The sequence below is a fragment of the Panthera uncia genome, chromosome A2 (genome assembly GCF_023721935.1).
Source record: "Panthera uncia isolate 11264 chromosome A2, Puncia_PCG_1.0, whole genome shotgun sequence".
Classification (NCBI taxonomy): domain Eukaryota; kingdom Metazoa; phylum Chordata; class Mammalia; order Carnivora; family Felidae; genus Panthera; species Panthera uncia.
In genome coordinates, this window is record NC_064816.1 from 117,046,644 (window position 1) to 117,068,910 (window position 22,267).

Genomic DNA, 22,267 nt, shown 5'->3' on the forward strand with positions numbered 1-22,267 from the left:
TTTATTTTATTTTATTTTAATTATATGAAATTTATTGTCAAATTAGTTTCCATAACAGATTCATTTTAATTTTTTTTTTTAATGTTTATTTATTTTTGAGACAGAGAGAGACAGAGCATGAACGGGGGAGGGTCAGACAGAGAGGGAGACACAGAATCTGAAGCAGGCTCCAGGCTCTGAGCTGTCAGCACAGAGTCCGACGCGGGGCTCAAACTCACGGACCGTGAGATCATGACCTGAGCGAAGTCGGACGCCCAACCGACTAAGCCACCCAGGTGCCCCATAACAGATTCATTTTAAAGGAAATTTTATACTGCCATTGTAAGTGAAAACTATCACTTTCGATAAGTAGAAAGTTACACAAAAATAAATCCGTCGGAAATAAAACCATGCTGTTGGATTCCAGCTCAACGGTGCTGCCTGGAGAGATCCGAGGTCTGAGGCCTGAGGCCTGTGTGCTCTTAGAAACATTTGAGGCCATTAAAGACACAGTAGGACAAAACTGAGCCTTTTCCCCCCCTTTGGTGATAATCCTAAATCTGAGAGAACTGGAAAGGGAACTGCCCACTTCACGATGCTGTATTTTGCCGGCCACCACTCCTGCCAAAGGCGGCTTGAGATGGGTGTTACCTATCATCTGTTCAAACCTAATCTGCATCCATCTGCAATAAGGGTCCAGTTTTACTCATGGCTCTAGCCTCTTCTGAGCCTGCGATTCCCACAAAACCAATGATCTCTCCCCTCAGGCTGCCCCATAATAGTCCCACAGACATTTCTACTGCTTACCATCAAAGGCAGAAACTTCAGTCGCCTGATTTAGAGCCACTTAAGCAAAGCAACAAATTATGTGCCAGCCAGCTGGCAAGGGGGCTATTGTACTATAATTTCCAAAGCCCTGGTTTGAGATTTAATCAGATTTGCAGAATGAGCTCAATTCAGCAGGAACTTATGGTAAAGAAAGCTGAACCTGCCCAGGTATACAGAATCCAAGGGTAGACGGAATATATACCATAGGACACGATAGAGAAATTCAGTTCACAGGCATCTGGAATACCAAGCAGAGTCAGGGATCTCCTGGCCCCAACAGGGCACCCATTACTATCTTCGCCTGGTAAAAGGTGGGTCTGGCTAATGAGGCCAGTCTAGTTGTCACTTCCAGGCAAACAGAAGACCAAGGTTGGCCAGGGTCAGGTTTGGTGAGCTGGGCCTGCTCTGATGGGTGGGGCTCTCCCGGGCAGTGGTGCAGAGCCAAGAAGACAGAAGGTGGAGATCCTGGTGAGGCATGTCCAAGAAACAACCATAGAAAACATGAAGCCAATGGAGGTGGCCGGAAAAACTAGACAGACCCATGGCAGAATAAAAGAGGAAGATGAAGCAGAGGAACGGAGCAGAAAAGGTCAGGGAAGGGCCAGTCTCCCACCTAAAGCCATCTCTTGTGACAAAGGCAAGCGGGGGTGGAGCCTATTGGTGGGGAGGGAGCCTCTTGGGAGCTGAGGGGTTTAGATGGCACCCCCACCCACTCCTCTTCTTCCTGGCTTTCTGATCTTCCCTCAGAGAGGTTTAGTTCCCAGGTAACGGAATGCCAGGGTCCATCCACCACCTTAGGCTCCTTATGGAAATCTGTGCCCAGGTCCCATCTTGGAATTTGATCTTCTAAGCTAAATATAAAGTCTGCAGAGCCAATCAATCAATCAATCAATCAATGGCTCAGGGAAGCTTCTCTGAAGAAAACAAAGCAAGTATTGGGGAAAGGCAGGCATTCAAAGGAAAAAAGAGGTAGAGACAGGAGAGAGACATTCTGTAAGACTATACAGCAGATGGTTGACTAGAAATGAAACGCAAGCCACATGTGCAATCTAAGATTTCCCAGTAGCCACATTAATAAATGTCAAAAAGAATCAATTTTAATGTTTTATTTAACCCAATGTATTAAATATATTATTGCAATATGTAATCAAGATAGAATTAAGGAAATATCTTACATTCATTTTTTTTTTTCATACTAAGACTCTGAAACCCAGTGTGCATTTTATACTTAGACCACTTCTCGGTTTGGACCAGCCACACATCAAGTGTTCGCCAACTACATGTGGCCAGGGGCTACTGCGTTGGCACAGCTGTAGAGGAAGCACTGGATGCTGGCATAGGAAGACATCAGAGCTCCTCCCTGTCCCTGTTCCATTTTATTTTTTTTTATTTTTTTATTTTTTCAAAAAAATTTTTTTTAATGTTTATTTATTTCTGAGACAGAGAGAGACAGAGCATGAGTCGGGGAGGGGCAGAGAGACAGGGAGACACAGAATCCGAAGCAGGCTCCAGGCTCTGAGCTGCCAGCACAGAGCCCGACGCAGGGCTCGAACTCATGGACCGCGAGATCATGACCTGAGCCGAAGTCGGCTGCTCAACTGACTGAGCCACCCGGGCGCCCCTCCCTGTTCCATTTCAAATACCGATGCCAGGAATGACTGAATTGGCTTTCAGCTTAGTTTTGCAGAAAGTCAGTGAGGCAGGTAGTTAAAAAAGTGAGGTCGCTGATAGTTCTGCCAGCTCAGAAAGGAAGTAAGTACTGGTTTATAGACCTACTGGTTTATAGTCAGTGTACAATTCCTTTCAACTATCCCATACAAATTTACAGCTTTTTATGTTTCCAAAGATTAAAACTAAGAACTATTTTTTATCAAAGCATTTTTGTGAGGGGCGCCTGGGTGGCTCAGTTGGTGAAGCGTCTAACTTTAGCTCAGGTCGTGATGTCCCAGTTTGTGGGTTCGAGCCCCGGGTCAGGCTCTGTGCCGACAGCTCAGAGCCTGGAGCCTGCTTCGGATTCTGTCTCCCTCTCTCGGCCCTTCCCCGCTCACACTCTCTCTCTCTCTCCCTCCCTCTCAAAAATAAATAAATATGAAAAAAATGTGTTTTCAAATGCTATAGATAGTATAATGAGACGTTCACACACCATGGGTAGGAATGTACCCTGGTGGAGAACATCTGGGAACCCATTTGACAGAACATATGAAGAGCCTGTGAGAAGTTCGTTTTAGTGATTTCCCATTCTAGAGACCTGTCCTCTGCAAATATTTCCTATTCTAGAAGTCTGCTTTCTGAAAAGATTCAGAGGCTCTGACAATTTTGTGGGGTTTTTTTTTAAACAGTTTTCTTCTGCTTCTAGCTGTAATACAGTAGCTTATGACTCCCACAGAGGTCAACTGCAGGTGAAGTGATCAACAAATTGGGGTATAATCATACAGTACAGCGCTATTCGATAATAAATATGAATGATACAACACGAATATCACAGATATTATGCTAAGAGAAACCAGACTCAAAAGACTCTGAATGATTCCATTCATACGATTCCAAAAATCTGACCTAGAAATCAGAGCAGTGGTTCCCTGGGGTGGGGGGTGGGAAGACAGGAGAAACTGCCTGCATAGAGAAACACGAGAAATTTCTGGGGAGACAGAAATGTCCTTTATCTTTTTTTGATAAGTTTTTTTTTAATGTTTATTTTTTGAGAGAGAGAGTGAGTTCTGCAGCTCTGTGGAGGGTAGGGAGCCATTTTGGCAGAGACAGGACAGAGAGAGAGAGGGAAAGTGTGGCACATGGAGATTGCACAAGAAGAGCACTTCCACCGGAAAGGAGCTGGACGGAAAGAGTGCAAACACTCACAGGGCGCTTGACAAGAAATCTGTCCCCCAAAACCATTGATGGGTAGGAAGGAGAGGGTTTCAGTTCTACCAGGATTCTATAAACAGTGGAGGGCAGAATCTGAAGGTTCAGAGCTCATTAACTGGTGGCGCTCCAGTGATAGAGTAGGGCAAAACCCCAGGAGTGGGCAGCACAGTCTGAGGGTTCCCTGTGTCTGGTGGGGAGAAGCTGTTCCCCTGCTTGGAGTACATGTGGTAGAGGCCATATGGCCTCCTCACAGGCAAAGTTTTCAGTGGACCCCAGAGAGAAGCCACGTTTGCTGGTATTGGGACAAAGACTTTAGAGTGTGGCAAATTGGCACTGGGTAGGTGTTGTGATTTGCCATAGACTTTTTTTCCCTCTATTCTATCAAGCTTCTTTCAACAAGCAGACTGAAACACACCTAGGATCAAGCTTCCTTTTTTTGATTTTGTTTTTAATTTTTACATTTTTATTTTTTATTTAATTTTTTTCTTCCTCCAAAATGACAAGATGGAAGAATTCACCCCAAAAGAAAGAATAGGAATACATGACAGCCAGGGATTTAATCAACACAGATGTAAGTAAGATGTCTGAACTAGAACTTAAAACCATGATTATAAGAATACTAGCTGGGGTTGAAAAAAGCATAGAAGACACCAGAGAATCCCTTTCAACAGAGATAAAAGAACTAAAATCTAGTCAGGCCAAAATAAAAAATGTTGTAACTGAGATGCAATCTTGAAGGAATGCCGCGATGGTAAGGATGGATGAAGTAGAGTGGTGAATCAGTGATATAGAGGATAAAATTATGGAAAATAATGAAGGAGAAAAAAAGAGGGAAACGAAGGCAAAAGCATGATATAAAACTTAGAGAACTCAGTGACTTATCAAAAATTAATAACATTTGAATCAGAGGAGTCCCAGAAGATGAAGAGAGAGGAAAAGGGGCAAAAGGTTTATGCAAGCAAAGTATAGTGGAAAACTTTCCTAATCTGGGGAAGGACACGGATATCAAAATCCAAGAAGCACAGAGAACTCCCATTAGATTCAACAAAAACCAACCATCACCAAGGCATATCATAGTCAAATTCACAAAATACACAGAGAAGGAAAGAATTATGAAAGCAGAAAGGGGAAAAAAGTCCTTAACCTACAAGGGATGACAGATCAGGTTCACAGCAGATCTGTCCACAGAAACTTGGCAGGACAGAAGGGAGTGGCAAGATATATTCAACGTGCTGACTCAGAAAAATATTCAGCCAAGAATTCTTTATCCGGCAAGGCTGTCATTCAAAATAGAAGGAGAGATAAAGACTTTCCCAGATAAACAAAAACTAAAGGAGTTTGTGACCATTAAACCAGCCCTGCAAGAAATTTTAAGGGAACTTTTTGAGTGGAGAAGAAACTAAACAAAACAAAAAAGACCAAAAGCAACAAAGAAAGGACCAGAGAACATGACCAGAAACACCAATTCTACAAGCAACACAATGGCACTAAATTCATATCTTTCAGTACTCACTGTAAATGTAAATGGAATAAATACTCCAATCAAAAGACACAGGATATCAGAATGGATAAGAAAACAAGACCCATATATATGCTGCCTACAAGAGACTCATTTTAGACCTAAACACACCTGCAGATTGAAAGTAAGGTAATGGAGAACCATCTATCATGCTAATGGACATCAAAAGACAGCTGAAGTAGCCATACTTATATCAGACAAACTAGATTTTAAAACAAAGGCTGTAACAAAAGATGAAGAAGGGCATTATATCATAATTAAGGGGTCTATCCACCAAGAAGGTCTAACAATTATAAATATGTATGCCCCCAGCTTGAAACAACCCAAATATATAAGTCAATTAATCACAAACATAAAGAAACTCATTCATAATAATACCATAATAGTTAGGGACTTTACACCCCCATTTACATCTAAGCAGAAAAATCAGCAAGGAAACAATGGCTTTGAATGACACACTGGACAAGATGGGCTTCATAGATATATTCAGAACATTTCATCCTAAAGCAGCAGAATACAGATTATTCTCAAGTGCACATGGAACATTCTCCAGAATAGATCACACACTGACCGGGTCACAAATCAGCCTTCAACAAGTACAAAAAAACTGATATCATACCATGCAGATTTTAAGACCACAGTGCTATGAAACTTGAAATCAACCACAAGAAAAAATTTGGAAAGACCACGAATACTTGGAGATTAAAGAACATCCTACTAAAGAATGAATGGGTTAACCAAGAAATTAAAGAGGAAATTAAAAGGTACATGGAAGCCAATGAAAATGAAAACACAACAGTCCAAAACCTCTGGGACGCAGCAAAGACAGTCATAAGAGGAAAGTATATAGCAATCCAGGGCTTCCTTAAGAAGGAATAAATGTCTCAAATACACAACCTAATCTTACACCTAAAGGAGCTGGAAAAAGAACAGCAAATAAAGCCCACAACCAGCAGAAGAAGGGAAATAATAAAGATTAGAGCAAAAACCAATGATATCAAAATCAAAGAAACAGTAGAAGAGATCAACAAAACCAGGAGCTGATTCTTTGAAAGAATTAACAAAATTAATAACCCCCTAGCCAGATTTATCAAAAAGAAAAAGGACCCAAATAAATAAAACCATGAATGAAAGAGGAGAGTTCACAACCAACAACAAAGAAATACAAACAATAATAAGAGAATATTATGAGCGATTATATGCCAACAAATTGAGCAATTTAGAAGAAATGGACAAATTCCTAGAAACACATAAACTACCAAAACTGAAACAAGAAGAAATTGAAAATGTGAACAGACCTATACCCAGGAAATAAATTGAATCAGTAATCAAAAATCTCCCAACAAACAAGAGTCCAGGGCCGGAAGGCTTTCCAAGGGAATTCTACCAAACATTTAAAGAAGCGTTGACACCTATTCTTTTGAAGGTGTTCCAAAAAATAGAAATAGAAGGAAAACTTTCAAACTCCTTCTACAAGGCCAGCATTACCTTGATCCCAAAACCAGACAAAGACCCCACTAAAAAGGAGAACTACAGACCAATTTCCTTGATGATCATGAAGGCAAAAATTCTCAACAAGAGACTAGCAAACCAAATCCAATAATACATTAAAAGAATTATTTACCATGATCAAGTGGGATTTATTCCTAGGCTGCAGTGCTGGTTCAATATCCACAAATCAATCAACTTGATACATCACATTAATGAAAGAAAGGATAAGGACCACATAATCTTCTCAACAGATGCAGAAAAAGCATCTGACAAAATACAGCATCCTTTCTTGATAAAAACCCTCAACAAGGCAGGGATAGATATAACACACCACAACATCATAAAGGCCATATACCAAAGACCCACAGCTAATATCATCCTCAATGGGGAAAAACTGAGTTCCTTCCCTCTAAGGTCAGGAACACAACAGGGATGTCCACTCTCACCACTGTTGTTCAACATAGTGTGGGAAGTCCTCGCCTCAGCAATCAGACAACAAAAGAAATAAAAGGCATTCAAATTGGCAAGGAAGAAGTCAAACTTACACTCTTTGCAAATGACATGATATTCTAGGTGGTAAACCCAAAAGACTCTGCCAAAAAATTGCTAGAACTGATACATGGATTCAGCAAAGTATCAGAATATAAAATCAACGTACAGAAATCTGTGGCATTTCTATATGCCAATAATGAAGCAGCAGAAAGAGAAATCAAGGAGCCGATCCCACTTACAACTGCACCAAAAACCATATAATACCTTCAAATAAACTTAACCAAAGAGGTAAAAGTTATATATGCTGGAAACTATAGAAAGCTTATGAAAGAAATTGAAGAAGACACAAAGAAATGGAAAAACATTCCACACTCATGGACTGGAAGAATATTGTTAAAATGTCAATATTACCCAAACCAATCTACATATTCAGTGCAATCCCTATCAACACCAGCATTCCTCACAGAGCTAGAACAAACAATCCTAAAATTTATATGGAACCAGAAAAGACCCCAGATGCCAAAGTAATTAATTTCCCCCAAAAGGAAAAGAAAAATTAGGTATATCCTCACCAAGAAAGAGCTGGCATAGCTACATTAAAATTAAATAAGGGAAGAAATGTTACTAGAGGTAGAAAAACATTTTATAATGATAAAATGATCTATTTTAAAGGACAATACAAAGATTTTAATTTGTATGTACCTAGTAACATATTTTCAAAATAATAAAGCAAAAATTGGGGCACCTGGGTGGCTCAGTCAGCAGATAGATCCTCTGACTTCAGCTCAGGTCATGATCTCATGGTTTGTGAGTTCGAGCCCCACATCAGGCTCTCCGCTGTCAGTGCAGAGCCTGCTTCAGATCTTCTGTCCACCCTCACCTCACTACCCCTACCCCTGTTGCACTCTCTCTCTCTCTCTCTCTCTCTCAAAAATAAACACTTAAAATAATAATAATAATAATAATAAAGCAAGAATCGGCAATCCTAAAAGGAGAAATAAACAAATCCACAATCACAATGGAGTTTTTTTTAAGTTTATTTATTTATTATTGAGCGAGAGTGAGAGCGAGAGAGAAAGCACACAAGCTAGAGAGAGGTAGAGATTGGAGACAGAATCCAAAGCAGGCTCCAGGCTCTGAGCTGTCAGCACAGAGCCTGACGCGGGACTTGAACTCATGAATGGTGAGATCATGACCTAAGCTGAAGTCAGACACTTAACTGACTGAGCCACCTAAGTGCCCCACAATGGAGGACTTTAATACATGCTTCAGAGTAACTGAAAGAAAACACCACAAAAATTAACAGCCAGTAAGAACATGGAGAATCTGAACAGAATAACAAGTCTTCTAACTGACATCTATAAAACATGTACCCAACAGCAACAGAATGCCTCACATTAAACTGACATATCATAAAGCAAGTTCTTAACATATTTTTTTTTAATGTTTTTATTTATTTTTGAAGGAGAGAGAGACCGAGCATGAGCAGGGGAGGAGCAGAGAGAGAGGGAGACACAGAATTTGAAGCAGGCTCCAAGCTCCGAGCTGTCAGCCCAGAGCCCGACGCGGGGCTCGAACTCACAAACTGGGAGATCACGACCTGAGCCAAAGTCGGACGCCTAGCCTACTGAGCCACCCAGGTGCCCCTTAACATATTTTTTAAAGTTTATTTATTTATTTTTTAGAGAGAGAGAGAATTCCAAACAGGCTCTGCACTGCTCCAATGCAGAGCTCGAACTCAGAAACTGTGAGATCATGATCTGAGACGAAGTTAAGAGCCAGATGCTTAACCGCCTGAGCCACCCAGGTGCCGCTTAGCACATTTTAAAGGACTGAAATCATTCAGAATATATTCTCTGACCATAGTGGAATCAAGCTAGAAATCAAAAATAAAAAGACACCTAGAAAATCCCCAAATCAACTGGTCAGAGAATAGAAATTAGAAAATATTTTGAACTGCATGATAATGAAAATACAACACACCAAAAATACAACACGTGTGGGATACAATTAAAGAACTCATAGAAATGTATAGACTTACATGCACATATTAGAAAAGAAAAACAAAAATTCTATCTACAAAGTGGGTTTAGGGGGAACATATGTCAACCTAACAATGAAGGTCATATATGAAAACCCCACAGTGACCATCATACTCCATGGTGCGAAACTGAGAGCTTTCCCTTTAAGGTCAGGAATTTATTTAGAACAACAAGCAGATGAGGACAAGCACATGGTCAGTGCAGGTCTCTGTGTTCTCTAGCTACCCCCACACCCTCCTTCACTGGCCAGCGGCCAGGAGAAGCTGGAGGGGAAGTGGGTCTGGAGTGGCAAAAAGCTACACTTTCCAGAGAGTGCTCCTGTAAGTCAGTCTTACTGCAAAAGGGTCAGCAGGGCGCCTTCCCAGCTGAGGAGCACAGTGAGAGTGAGCAGGCCTCCTGGAGAGTGGAGACCTCCGTCCATTTCATTTGTTCATTTACACTCATCTTGCACAAAGGCAACTGGACCCCTGCCCTCAAGGGGGCTCACAGACAAGAGAAACAGCACAAACAGAAATCTAGCTGTTCACCAAATGCAAAGAAAACAAACTAATAGAAGAACGGAGGAAACAAAGCAAAGACTTCTGCCTGAGGTAAAGTTGGAACCCTAGAACGGAGTGAGGTCTGTGCTAGCCAAAAGTCTGCAAACGGCAAGCAAGGCCCAGGGTGCTTAGAAGAGCCCTGCGACCGACCTGCTGTCAGAAGGCATGTGATGAGGTCACAGGAACACATTGGACAAAGTATCACTTAGAAAGGAGCCCCACTTGGGGGTGCCTCTGTGGCTCAGTCTATTAAGCATCCCACTTCAGCTAAGGTCATGATCTCCAGGTCTTCTCCCCATCTGTGAGTTCGAGCCCCACATGGGGCTCGGAGCTGACAGCTCAGAGCTTGGAGCCTGCTTTGGATTCTGTGTCTCCCTCTCTCTCTGCCCCTCCCCTGCTCACAGTGTTTCTTTCTCTCTCTCTCTAAAAATAAATGAACATTTTTTAAAAATTGAAAGAAAAAGAAAGAAAGAAAGAAAGAAAGAAAGAAAGAAAGAAAGAAAGAAAGAAAGGAGTCTCACCTGGGGAAAGAACAACTGGGACTCACATGCAGAGACTGAGCGACTTCTGTTCCCCTTTCATCCTGGAATCACGGGGAGGCCCTTCCCCTACATTCAGTTTCACTTTCTAAAGAGGGATTTTGCCCAGTCCTGCGGCTTTCTTCCTTTTCTACTATCCCAAGAGACCCTGAAAGTAAATGCGCACTCTTTGTAACTAAGATAAAAAACATTTTATAAAGATGCTCATCTCTATAGAGGTTTCTTTTTATGTTTGAATAACTTTCCCCCAGTAGGAAAGCAATTTATCTGCTCACTGTGGAAACTCTGGGAAATGCAATAAATAAATAAATAAATAAATAAATAAATAAAGAGGGAAAAAAAACCACATCACCTACACCACTGTTAACATTCTAGACTAACCTTCTACATTTTGGCATCATTTTATATATATATATATATATATATATATATATATATATATATATATATGCTGTCCCTTTACCATTATCTTGTGTTTCTGTGTAACCACCAAGGCCCTCTCTTGAGCTGCAGAAGCCAGTTTCTGACAGATGCTTTACTTCCCCGGTTTTTATTTTATAAAGAAAAATAAGAGCCACCTGCCACTCTTTGATCTTTTAAAGCCCGTAACTGAGAAATTCCATGTGCCAAACAAAGGATCAAACATGATGCCGGCTGGTGACACCTCCGCTGGCCTGGCCCTGCCTGCCTGAACCCCCACAGCAAATCCAGAAGCCTCCATCCGTGGCCAATCACAAGACAACACAGTATCGTCAACAGGACCTGCAGATGGGCCACCAGGGAACAGGCAGGGGAGGGGCACCGGAAAGACTCCAGGATGTCGGCCTCCCGTGTCCTTCTCCAGAGGTCGGGTGTCACGGGCTGCACTGCGTGGTGGCTCCAGCAGGGCACAGAAGGACCATCACTAACACTGAGTAAGCACTTTACTAGGGGCGTGGCATCCAGCCAAGGCTTTCCAGTACCTGCGAGAGATACAGTAACACAGGGCTAGATGTGGTCTCTAGAGCCAGCCAGGCCGAGGGACTGAATTTAAACCCTGTTCCCTTACTCATTAGCAAGCTAGCCGCAGCTTCTCTGAGCCTCAGTTTCCTCACAGTGACAGCCCCTGCCTCAAAGTGTTGCTACAAGGACTGAGTCATTATTCAAAGTGTCCAGACTGGGCATCAAGTAAAAATACTCAGTGATTATCACCTAATTTAATCTTCTCTATTATCTCCCTCAATTCTTCGGACAACCCTAGGTGGCAGAGGCCATTGTTATGGCCGATTCACAAATGAGAAAGCTGAGGCACACAGAGGTTAACTATCTTCCCAGAGTCACCGAGTTTATAACCTGACAGGGCAGACGGACAGAACACAAGATTTCAGTGTGGTGAGCACACCGAGTGAGAAATGAACCAAGAGTGCCAGTGAGATGTGCAGCGGCCCGCAGGCCTTCCTTGGGTCCCACTGGAGCCCTCTGCAGTGGCAGGTGGCCGGGAGACGTGCTCAGAGCCCCTGTCTCTTAGGAGCGTGAATGTGAGACACACTGAGACCCAGGAAACCCCCAGCACATGAGGACTGGGTCAGGGCTGCCCACTGCTGAGGGACACGATCTCCACAGCCACCCAGGGGTCATACTCCTTAAATCCCGTGTATCTTTATGATAAACCTCCGTGCACAGAGAGGACCTCAGTGTTATCTCCGAGTGAGATCGTGAGTTCCATGCAGCAGCTTTGCCCTGAGCAGAATCACCGAGCAGAGCCCGGGGGCAGAGGTCACCCTGCCCACGGCATAACTGTGCATGTCAGCTACCAAATTTGGCTTCTACCCCCACTGACAGGGCCTCAATCAAGAACAGAAGCCTCAAGAAAATCTTTCCCCATAATCTACACTGATCCCATGATTTCACTCTTCGACACTCTGCTGCTGGGAATTCATCCTGTGCCTGGAATACTTGTATTTCAAGATAAATGACACAGCTTTCCACAAATTGGTGTTGCAATACCAGGCAAGATGAACAGATCCGAAGCCTATTCCTTCCAACATTCTTCAACAATGTAGCAGATGCAAACTGCTACATTGTGTAGTCAAGCCATTCTACAGGCATTTCTGCTGCTGTCGCTTTCGGAGGCTGGGAACACATACTAACAGAAGCAAAACCAAAGCCAGCTTCGCTGGCATCCAGCTGCTATGGAATCTGGCCAGGGCTATGAGCTCCTGTACCTATGCTGACCCCAGCGCCACCTACATCCCTCACTGCCCTCCCCCCCCACCCCCAGTTCAGTTCATTTCTCTGAGGTTATTTTTGTGAGAGAGAGAGAGAGAGAGGGAGAGAGAGGAGGGCGTGCACGTGTGAGAGGGGCAGAAAGAAGGAAACAGAAGATCTGAAGCAGGCTCCACACTGTGAGTGCAAAGCCTGATGCGGGGCTTGAACTCACAACCATGAGATCATGACCTGAGTAGAAATCAAGGGCTGCTTTGGGGGTGGGAGGGAGGGGAGGGTGGGTGATGGGTATTGAGGAGGCCACCTTTTGGGATGAGCACTGGGTGTTGTACGGAAACCAATTTGACAATAAACTTCATATACTGAAAAAAAAAAAAAAATCAAGGGCTGCTTAACCAACTGAGCCGCCCAAGTGCCCTTGTTCATTTCTCTAAATGTGAGTTCCCAAACAGGCTGGTGCTCCTTGAAAAATAGACACAGTGATAGAAGTAGGTGGCTCATTAAATAGTTTGGATTCTTGGGGCGCTCGGCTGGCTCAGTCAGTAGAGCGTGCAACTTCTGATCTCGGGGTTGGGAGTTTGAGCCCCACATTGGGTACAGAGCATTACTTAAAAATAAAATATTTAAAATACATAAATAAGTAGTTTGGACCCTCTTCCTAGGTACCAGGGAGGGTTACACTTCCCTACCCCCTTGAAGTCACTTGCTTTGAATCATGACCCACCAATAATGACAACAAGGACTGCCTCCTGCCACATTGGGACAGGCACAGTATGAGCAAGACACAAACCTGTTGTTTGAGCTGCTGAGATTTTGGAATTATCTGTAACCCAGCCCAGCCTGAGGGAGACCACGCTTTTGGACAAGAACAGCATTCAGCACGTTGAGAAACTGAGGCCCAGAGTGGAGAAGTGGGTTGTCAAAATCCAGACAGCTAGGCAGGGCTGGATGCACACCACGGCTCCCACCCTTCCTTCACAAGACGGCAGTTTCTGGAGGACAGGACCCCGGGACATTAAAGGACCACGCATAGTAAAGAGAAGTTGCTACAATTTTTTTTTTTTCAGATACCATAAAACTGACTGTATTTATGGAGTTCAGGGTTAGGTTAAAATAAAACACCACTCTCCGTCTCGCTCTGACTTACAGTCATCTATAAAAGAAGATACTAACGTATGAAGCAGAAAAAAGGCACACGAGCAAGTCCTGCATATCCTTGATTTCTACCGCAGCGGCCGCATCTGCTTGTTGTGGTCCCACATCCTGTCGTTTCACCCAGCTACCTGCCCAGTGCCAGAACCGCTGCACCTCAGCCCAGTCCACCGTCACCACGTCAGGACTGTCACGTGCGAACCATCGTCAGTGACGAAGACATACGTACTGGCACAGAAAGGTCTTCCAGACCTATCATCACTTGAAAAACACACACTGCTGGGGCACCTGGGTGACGATCTCGCAGTTCATGGGTTCGAGCCCTGCATCCCCATCAAATGAAGCGACAGGTCATGGAAACCAAGCAAACTCAGAGGAGATGCTACGACTCTTTCTGGGCACCTGTGAATAAAAGAAATGCTCTTTCTGGTTTGGTGAAATATCACAGTCAAGCTGACAGGTTTGTGGGCGGGAACAATTTTATTTTGTCTTCAATTTGGTAGGAGGCTGTCCACTCATGGTATTGCCACTTAACTCCGGTTTGAAATAAGGAATCAAAAGTGAAAATATCAATTCTCACGAAAAAAATTACAGAACAAAAGAATGAACAAAACTGACTTATAAGTAGATATTTTTGAATCTTCGGACCTCAAGCAATACCTTATTGAAGAAATGCTCCGTGATTATCAAATATTTCATTTCCTTTTGTATTTTCCCCTTCCTTTCACGTAACACAAGCCTCTCAACGGTTTAAAACAATATCGACTCATTTGCCTTCCGTGGAACATCTTGCCCCTGAGTGATGTTTGCATTTTGATGGAGGACTGCCGCAGGAAGCTCACATTTTCCCACCCGATATCCGCTCCCCACCCAAAAGGTACCGTTACCAGTGAAACCATTTGAGATTCTTTCCCCTCTCTGTTAAAAGCACATCCTATCATGAATGTCAAACCAGCAAATACCATCTCAGCAAAGCCACAAGCTGCCACACGCACTATGGGTTTCCAAAACATTCTCACTCCCACAGCCCTGAACAACAGAAATCGATCATTGATATCAGATAATAGATAACTGGTGTTTATTTATTGAATTCAGATTTAAGAGGAGCTCAAGAAAGCCACCATTCCCGGCCTGCCTCGGAGATATTCCCCAGATTATAAAATATCGATCAGAATGGACTCTGCCAACCTGAACATAGACCCCCAGCGAAACCCACACATGCCCATGAGGGTCAATGATTACACCTGCAGTCTCCTCAAGGAAATTTCTCCTCTCTTGAAGAAGATTCATTTTGATGAATAGGACCCACAGCCTCCTCAGACCAGTCTTAAAATGACGAAGATAATTATATTGTGTCTATTGATGTGGACTGGTTGGAGTGAGGATTTTTTTTATTTTTTATTTTATTATTTTTTTTAACATTTTATTTATTTTTGAGACAGAGAGAGAGACAGAGCATGAATGGGGGAGGGTCAGAGAGAGAGGGAGACACAGAATCCGAAACAGGCTCCAGGCTCTGAGCTGTCAGCACAGAGCCCGACACGGGGCTCGAGCTCACGGACCGCGAGATCATGACCTGAGCCGGAAGTCGGCCGCTTAACCGACTGAGCCACCCAGGCACCCCTGGAGTGAGGATTTGAACAGCATGGCCCCACCGTTCTTCAAGGTGCCCAACCACGGGGTGGGTGGACTAACCCATCCCAACAGCAAGCTCACAGAAAGCAAGTGCCTAGCATATGTTTACACAGTATCGGCAGTGCTGTGCAGAGAACACGCACAATGGGGCGACTCAAACTGGCTCCACTTTCCCTGCTGCGTAATCCACAAAAACATTAGCTCAGTTATGCTCCCAGGCTTCTGACACTAGACAAATGCAAACTGCCATTCTTTAACGGGCCTACATAGAACTCTTTCTCTCGCTCTCATGGGCTGGTTGTTGTTGTTGTTCCTATTAATTTTTCTTACATTGTTTTCAATTTCTTATCCTGGGACACAAGCCCACTCCTGTATGCCTCTATCATGCCGGAAAACTACTGACAGTTTCCTCTGGAGAAAACGTAGCAGATGGGTGAGGCTACAGTTTATTATTTGAAGCTTTTAAACTCCATTAACACTCGTTCGCTTTAAGTATCTGAAAGCCCTTAATCCCTCAGAATTTCCAAGCAGATACAGAAGTCGATCTCCCATCATCTCTCTTCTGTGCCACTGCCCCCGCCCCCTCTCCTTCTATCTAGCTTCCTTTTCTATCTTCCTTTCTTGGGCAAGTGCCACAGAACTCCAGATGCAGACGCAGCCAGCCACCCTGCCTACAAAGGAAGGAATGCTGCCCCAGCTGATGTAAGCCCTTGGGAGGGGATGGAGGCTGACAGAATGCAGACCTCCTGTCGCGGGGCCTTCTGGGAAGTCCAACTTCTGACTCCACATGGCTCAGAGTCAAGCCTCCTGGTTGAGATACACTGCATATAATGTATGCAGAACCAGCCCCTTGCTTTTCTGCTGGAACCCTGGGGCTTTTTTTTTTTTTTTATCATTTATTTTTGAGAGACAGAGCATGAGTGGGGGAGGGGCAGAGAGAGAGGGAGACACAGAATCCGAAGCAGGCTCCAGGCTCTGAGCTACCACCACAGAGCCCAACATGGGGCTCGAACCCACAAACCAGGAGATCGTGACCTGGAGTCGGCACTTAACTGACTGAGCCACCCAGGCGCCCCTGGAACCCTGAACTTCTTGAGTGGAATAGAATGTTGTCCAAGGCCCCCATTTTCGAGGTGAGGAAACCCGAGGCCCTGGGCAGTATGGATCAACCAGAACTAGAAGCCAGGCCTCCTGGCCCTGAGGCAAAGGCTTCTTTTGCTTCCTTGTGATTAGAATAGCTGCCTGGGTGGGCAGAAGCATACACCCTCCCCCCAGGTAGTGATGGACAGACACCTTGTTCTTCCCCTCGGCCCCCCTCTCCCCCCGCTTAGAACTCCCGCTTCTCTCAGAGGACGAGGTACTTCACCTTCTCCCTTCTTAACTTCTCCCTTCGTGCTGATTGATGGTGGCCATCAAGGGCCAAGCAAGACTCTAACACCAGGTTACCTGATTCCAATCATAGCGGTGTGATTTGGACAAATGACACCACACCCCCCCTCTGTGCTTCAGTGTTCTTCCCTAGAAAACGCAGACAAGATTAGCGCCTACCTCCTAAGATCGCGGCGAGGGTTCAATGAGTTCATACACACGCGGTGGTTAGGGCAGCGCGGGTCACGCTGCAGGCACAGACCATGATGGAGAAGGCAGACGAGCCCAGGACTTGTGCCCCGTTCATCCTTGAGGTCCAGCATTTGACTGCGAGCGAAGAGGCCTATCTGGTTAGTCACTGCACTCTAGAACACAGTGGATGCTAGATAAAAAAAAATTACTGAGGGGCGCCTGGGTGGCTCAGTTGGTTGAGCGTCCGACTTCGGCTCAGGTGACAATCTCACCGTTTGTGAGTTCGAGCCCCGCGTCAGGCTCTGTGCTGACAGTGCGGAGTCTGCTTGGGATTCTCTCTCTCCCTCTCTCTCAAAAATAAACGCTTAAAAAAGTTGTGGAGTGAATGAATCTGGCACAACACACTGCTTAGAGCAGGGGCTTCCTTACTGTGCACTGAATGAATATGCGAATACTTAGGGGAAGTTGCTTGCTAAGGTGATTGGTGGATAAATTCAAATCTGAGGGCACGAGTATCTTCTATTGCTCTAAGGCATTTATATCAGCTGCTGCGTTGAAAAGGCCAACCAGAGCCCAGCTCTCAACTTCTAGGACATTGTCTATCCATGCACCCAGGACAAAATCACTTGTGCTTTGTGACAGTGCCCCCCCCATGGTGCCTTATGGGGGATGACATGCAATTATTGATTGACATTTTCCTGGTGTCATCCAGGCTTTGAAAAACGAAGTTCCCAAAACACCCTGCCTGGGATCCATCTCGGAGGGGCCAGTAAATAAAAGTACCTCAATAAGGAAAGAAGACTGAAGACAAGAGACGCTTGAATCAGAAACTCAGATCTGGAACTCTGTAAGCGGGTTTAAGCACTTAGGCGGAAGGAAGTGCTCCAGAAGCAACAGGTCTGGGACATCTGGGGGTGGCACTGAGAACCAACACAGAGAATGTCTGGGGCTGCTCAAAGGAAAGGCGTTCCACCAGAACAGAATAAGTTAGTCACTTCAGAGGCTTGAGCTGAAACTTGACCTTGAGTAAATAAACACTGCTGACTGCTGGCCAAAACACTTAGCTGGAGAGTTTTATTCACCCCACTTGAACATGATGCCACAGTCAGAACCACGTGGGACCCAAGTCTACCCAGGAGCTCGGCTGCAGGGTATCCGGGACGTGATGCCGAGTTCCCCCAGAGGCAGCACCACCCTGGGCCTGGGCCCTCCACAGCCCTCAGCCAGTGTGGTCCTGTGGTAGGGAGCAGGCCTCCCACCAGCCAAAACACATCGCCTCCGACTCTGTCACCTCATGACAACATCACAGAAGTATGGAGAAAGAGGGCAGTGTAGATCCCCCCAAAGCAAGCTGGCATGCCACGGTGAGGTCTCAGCCCCCTTACGGTTTGGAGGCTTTTCCTATGACGTGAAAGCTCCAAATAATTTTTTTTTTTCCAAACCCTGTGCCTTTTAAAGGTATGCCATTCCCCCGGCTAATGAACAGGGCAGAGAAAGCACCTCTTTCAGGGCTTTAGGGCAATGCCAGACGAGAGCAGACTCGTATGAAAAACTATCCGATGTCCCTTCCCTTGGCCAGGGAGGCAGGGTTCCCAGGATTTGGTACCTGCAGGTCCTGACAGTCTGACACCCATACTCCCCACGCTGCCTCTGCTCATTAGGTCCTTTGGTTCCTGTTTCCAAGGAGCCAGAAAGGACTGATCCGCCCACCTCCATCCACCAAGGCTCCTGCTGAGGGATCCTGGCACCTAGGAGGCCCGCACACGTTTACACATCTGCCCCAGAGAACCACGGAGCCAGTGCTGTGGTTAGGTGGGTCAGGCTCTGATGTCTGATTCTGCCATCTTTTACTTTAGTATGGGCTTCAGCTGTTTCATTTAGAAACTGAAAACCGAAATTTCCGTCTCCAGAATTGTCTCACACATTAAGACGAGGTTTCTAAAGCTTAATAAATAGGGGTTAACTATCTTTTTCTTGTTCATTACTAACAGAAAAAGCAGGGGTTGGGGTGGGGGGTAGGGATCTCCTGAAGCCCCACCCCACGGCCTTTTAGAATAAAATTCCAAATCCTTCCCAGCCCAGGAAGCTGGGCGTGGCCTGAGTTTGGTTCATTCTTTAGCTCTCTCGGCACATTCCCCAACACAGCCGGTGCCTTCCCGCCTCTGAGCCTTCAAACATGCTGTTCCCTGCGTTTGGCTGCTCCAACTCCTTCTCATCCCAAGTTCTAGTTGAAAAGGCTCATTCTTGGAAAAGCATATCTCAGACTGCCTTAATCCTGGTGCAGCTCTGATGGTCTGTCTCATGGCATACCATTGTTTTCACTTACGGCACTTACCACAGTTTCAAACTATGTGTTTGTGTGTTACACCCCTTCCTCCTCCAGGATCCTGCAAACTCCATTTGGCCGGATGCTGGGTCCGGTTCGTTCACTGCTGTATCCAAGTGATACAGATAGACTCCTGGCACTAGCAAGGCCTTCTGATAATATTTGTTGAATTAATGTGTTGAAGAATTGAATCTCCAGCGAGCCAGGAGGAACCAGGAGCTACAAACAGCTTTCTAACAGCCCTCAACACCAGACTGGGGAGCCAGCGAAGCACTCCACACTTTCTGTTTTCCCAGAAAAACAATCACCACCTCATTATCTGAAAGGCTGAAGCATCCTCCATTCACTCAATGGAGAATGTGCGTATCTGGGCCCGTGTTCCACTGGCTCGGGTCTCCTGGAAGATTGCTAGATCTCCAAAAGAGGCAAAAGCTCCTGGGGTGTAAAGAAGAGGGACGGGGAGGAAGGAATTTGTGAAAAGGCAATCACCTTGGACCAGGCACTTCACTTTCGATGGCATGCTGTTTGAACACTGTGCCCAGCGCAGCCCCACCTGGAACTTCCAGGCCTGCTCTTTCCGCACACCTGTCTGGGTGAAGGTAGGTTTTATTACACCCAGGCTGTCTCAGTGCACTGAGATGACATTTCTCTCAAATAAACATCATAACCCACTCTAAAAACATCAGTCAATAGGAATATCAGGGCTCCCCCAGCCCCACCACACCCAGGGGATGTTAGATCAGCCAGTGGAAGCAATTGTTGAGGCTTAAAAGCTGCAAGTCTGGGGTTGAGGCAGGGGCAGGGGGGAAGTGCCCCTTTAGAAGCAGGCAGTTCTTTGGCCGTTGGGGCCCCCGTGTCCAGAAATACGGGTCTTCAAAGAGCAGAAGCACATCTGCGGGCCAATTACAGAAGGCAGGCACGGGGAAGTGGGGGAGGTGAGCAGAGGCAGGGGCACCCACAGAGTGCAGCTTCAGTGGTTGATAACAGGGTTCCGCTTCAAATCCTGAGTGCAGCCTTTACTATTTGTTCTCTTTGGACGAGTTCTTTCATCTCACTGAGCTTCAGTTGTCTCATCCGTAAAATGGGATAACCAGCACAGAGGGTTGTTGGGAAGATTAAATGCGCTAAAAAAAAAAAAAAAAAAAAAAAAAAGGCACCACCACCACCACCACCACCACCAAATCCTGAAGCCTTTAGACCAGGGCTACACACAGTTAAATCTATGTAAGTGTTTGCTATTATTTAGGGTTTTTCAGATCAGATGCATCATCATTTCATTCCATCAAGCCTCAAACCAATGCTTCCACATAAGGTAGAGTTATCCATCCCCATTTTGCAGATACAAAAACTGAGACTCACGACTGTTAAGTACGTTAGCCAAAGCCACATAGCTCAAGGGGTGGCAAGACCAGCACTCTGACCCCAGTAATCTGCGTACTCATTATCACAATAATTGGCATTTCCTGAAAGCCAGGTGGCTTATATCAATTACCTCATCAAATACGCAAAACCACTCGGTAAAGAAAGAATTCTTATAACTACTTGACAAAGGAGGACACAGGGTGAAGAGGTTAAGTATCTTGGCGAGCTCACACAGTTAAAGAACAAAGTAGGAGCTTGAGTTCAATTCTGACCCCCAAACCAGTTTCTTTCATTTACATCCTGCCTGTCTGTATTTGTTACAGATCTCATTGTGTCCACTTGAAACCATGGATGTCCCTGAATTTGTATTAAATGTAAAACACCTCCTTGTTAAACGGGGTCCATGAGTGGCTCCATCCCAATGAAGGAGCCCGCTGTCATGAACCGTAAGAAATAAGGATAGCCCCAAAGAACAGCCTAGCTTTCCACCAACTTCCTTCTAGAAGGTTTGGTTTGCGGTCATAGATAGCAATTGGGGAATGTGTTAAAACGGAGTATGGGAAGTTCTTAGCCATCTGGCTTTAATCTTTCGGGAATTAGAACACCACAGATATTTTCTCAAGTTAGTCATCACCTGCCACGGAAGGGTTTTCCCTAGCAACGCATGACTGTCCTACCCAGTTGCGTGTGCCTCTGAAAAACTCTATGTCCTCCCAACTCTTTTCTTCCCTTAGGTGAAGACACGTAAAGAGGCCAACTACCAACATCCTGAAACAAACAGAACAGTGGCGACTTTTCATGTTTTGTTAAAATACCGACCTACTAAAACCTGGTGCTAATCTGGTGCTCACTTTGCAATTATCTGGGCCCTTATGTTGACCTGTTTATTAATACTTGAAACTATAGTTTTGTGAAACAAATTCCAAAGTGGCAGTTTACTAGGCTACCTTCCGTTTTTAACAAAGTGCAGTACAAAACTGCCTTGCTGGCTTTAGAGCAGCCCCTTGTTAGGGCACTGTGCCCCAGCAGAGGGCCAGGACGCCCTCAGAGTGACCGCGCCCAGGCCTGCCTGACACAATGGCTCCAGAGGCTGGGGCGGGGGCGGGGGGATGACGAAGGTAGGGGTGGTGGTGAGCTTGTCTTGGCCAACTCTGCAAAGTGATCTCTGCCCACAGTTTGGTCTGCGGCAGTTCTAGATAAAACGCAGGGATAAAAATTCAAGCCAGGAAGTCTGGCTTCGACACACTTAACGGCACTGGGTAAAAAACCATAAATTAACTGAAATGGCAGGGACTACTCCTTTCTTACTACAACAGGCAAGTGTGGAAAAAAACACTTGCCCTCAATGAGCATTATCTGATGCACCAAAGACTTTTCCTCAAAACAAAGTTGAGACTTTGTGGATGGATGGAAAGAGGCCCTGTGGGTGGGACACAATTGACGTTGCCCAGGCGGTGAAAGAAAACAGGGCTTCTAGAAACGTGCAAAATATCTACAGCTTCTGCATGACAAAAATTCAGCACAAGTACAAATTTTAGCTTTTCTAATTTCATCTTGCTTAAAGTCGTCCCAAAAAAGAGAGCCGTAAAATCAACTGGAAACATAAACCTCAAATCCCAGGCTTATGTCTTAAGGGTTGGAAGAAATAGTGAACTCTCCGGCTAAAAAGAGACATGAATTCGATAGTCTCACGTAAGCAAAAGTCAGCGATTGCACATATACGGCAAAAACACTTG

General features: G+C 45.0%; 1 protein-coding gene across 1 annotated transcript in view; it reads right to left on the reverse strand.

The window, feature by feature from the left end:
• The window catches only part of NOD1 (nucleotide binding oligomerization domain containing 1), a 76,739-nt gene that overhangs the window by 41,945 nt on the left and 12,527 nt on the right, over positions 1-22,267 (reverse strand). The gene's annotated exons all lie outside the window — the stretch shown is intronic.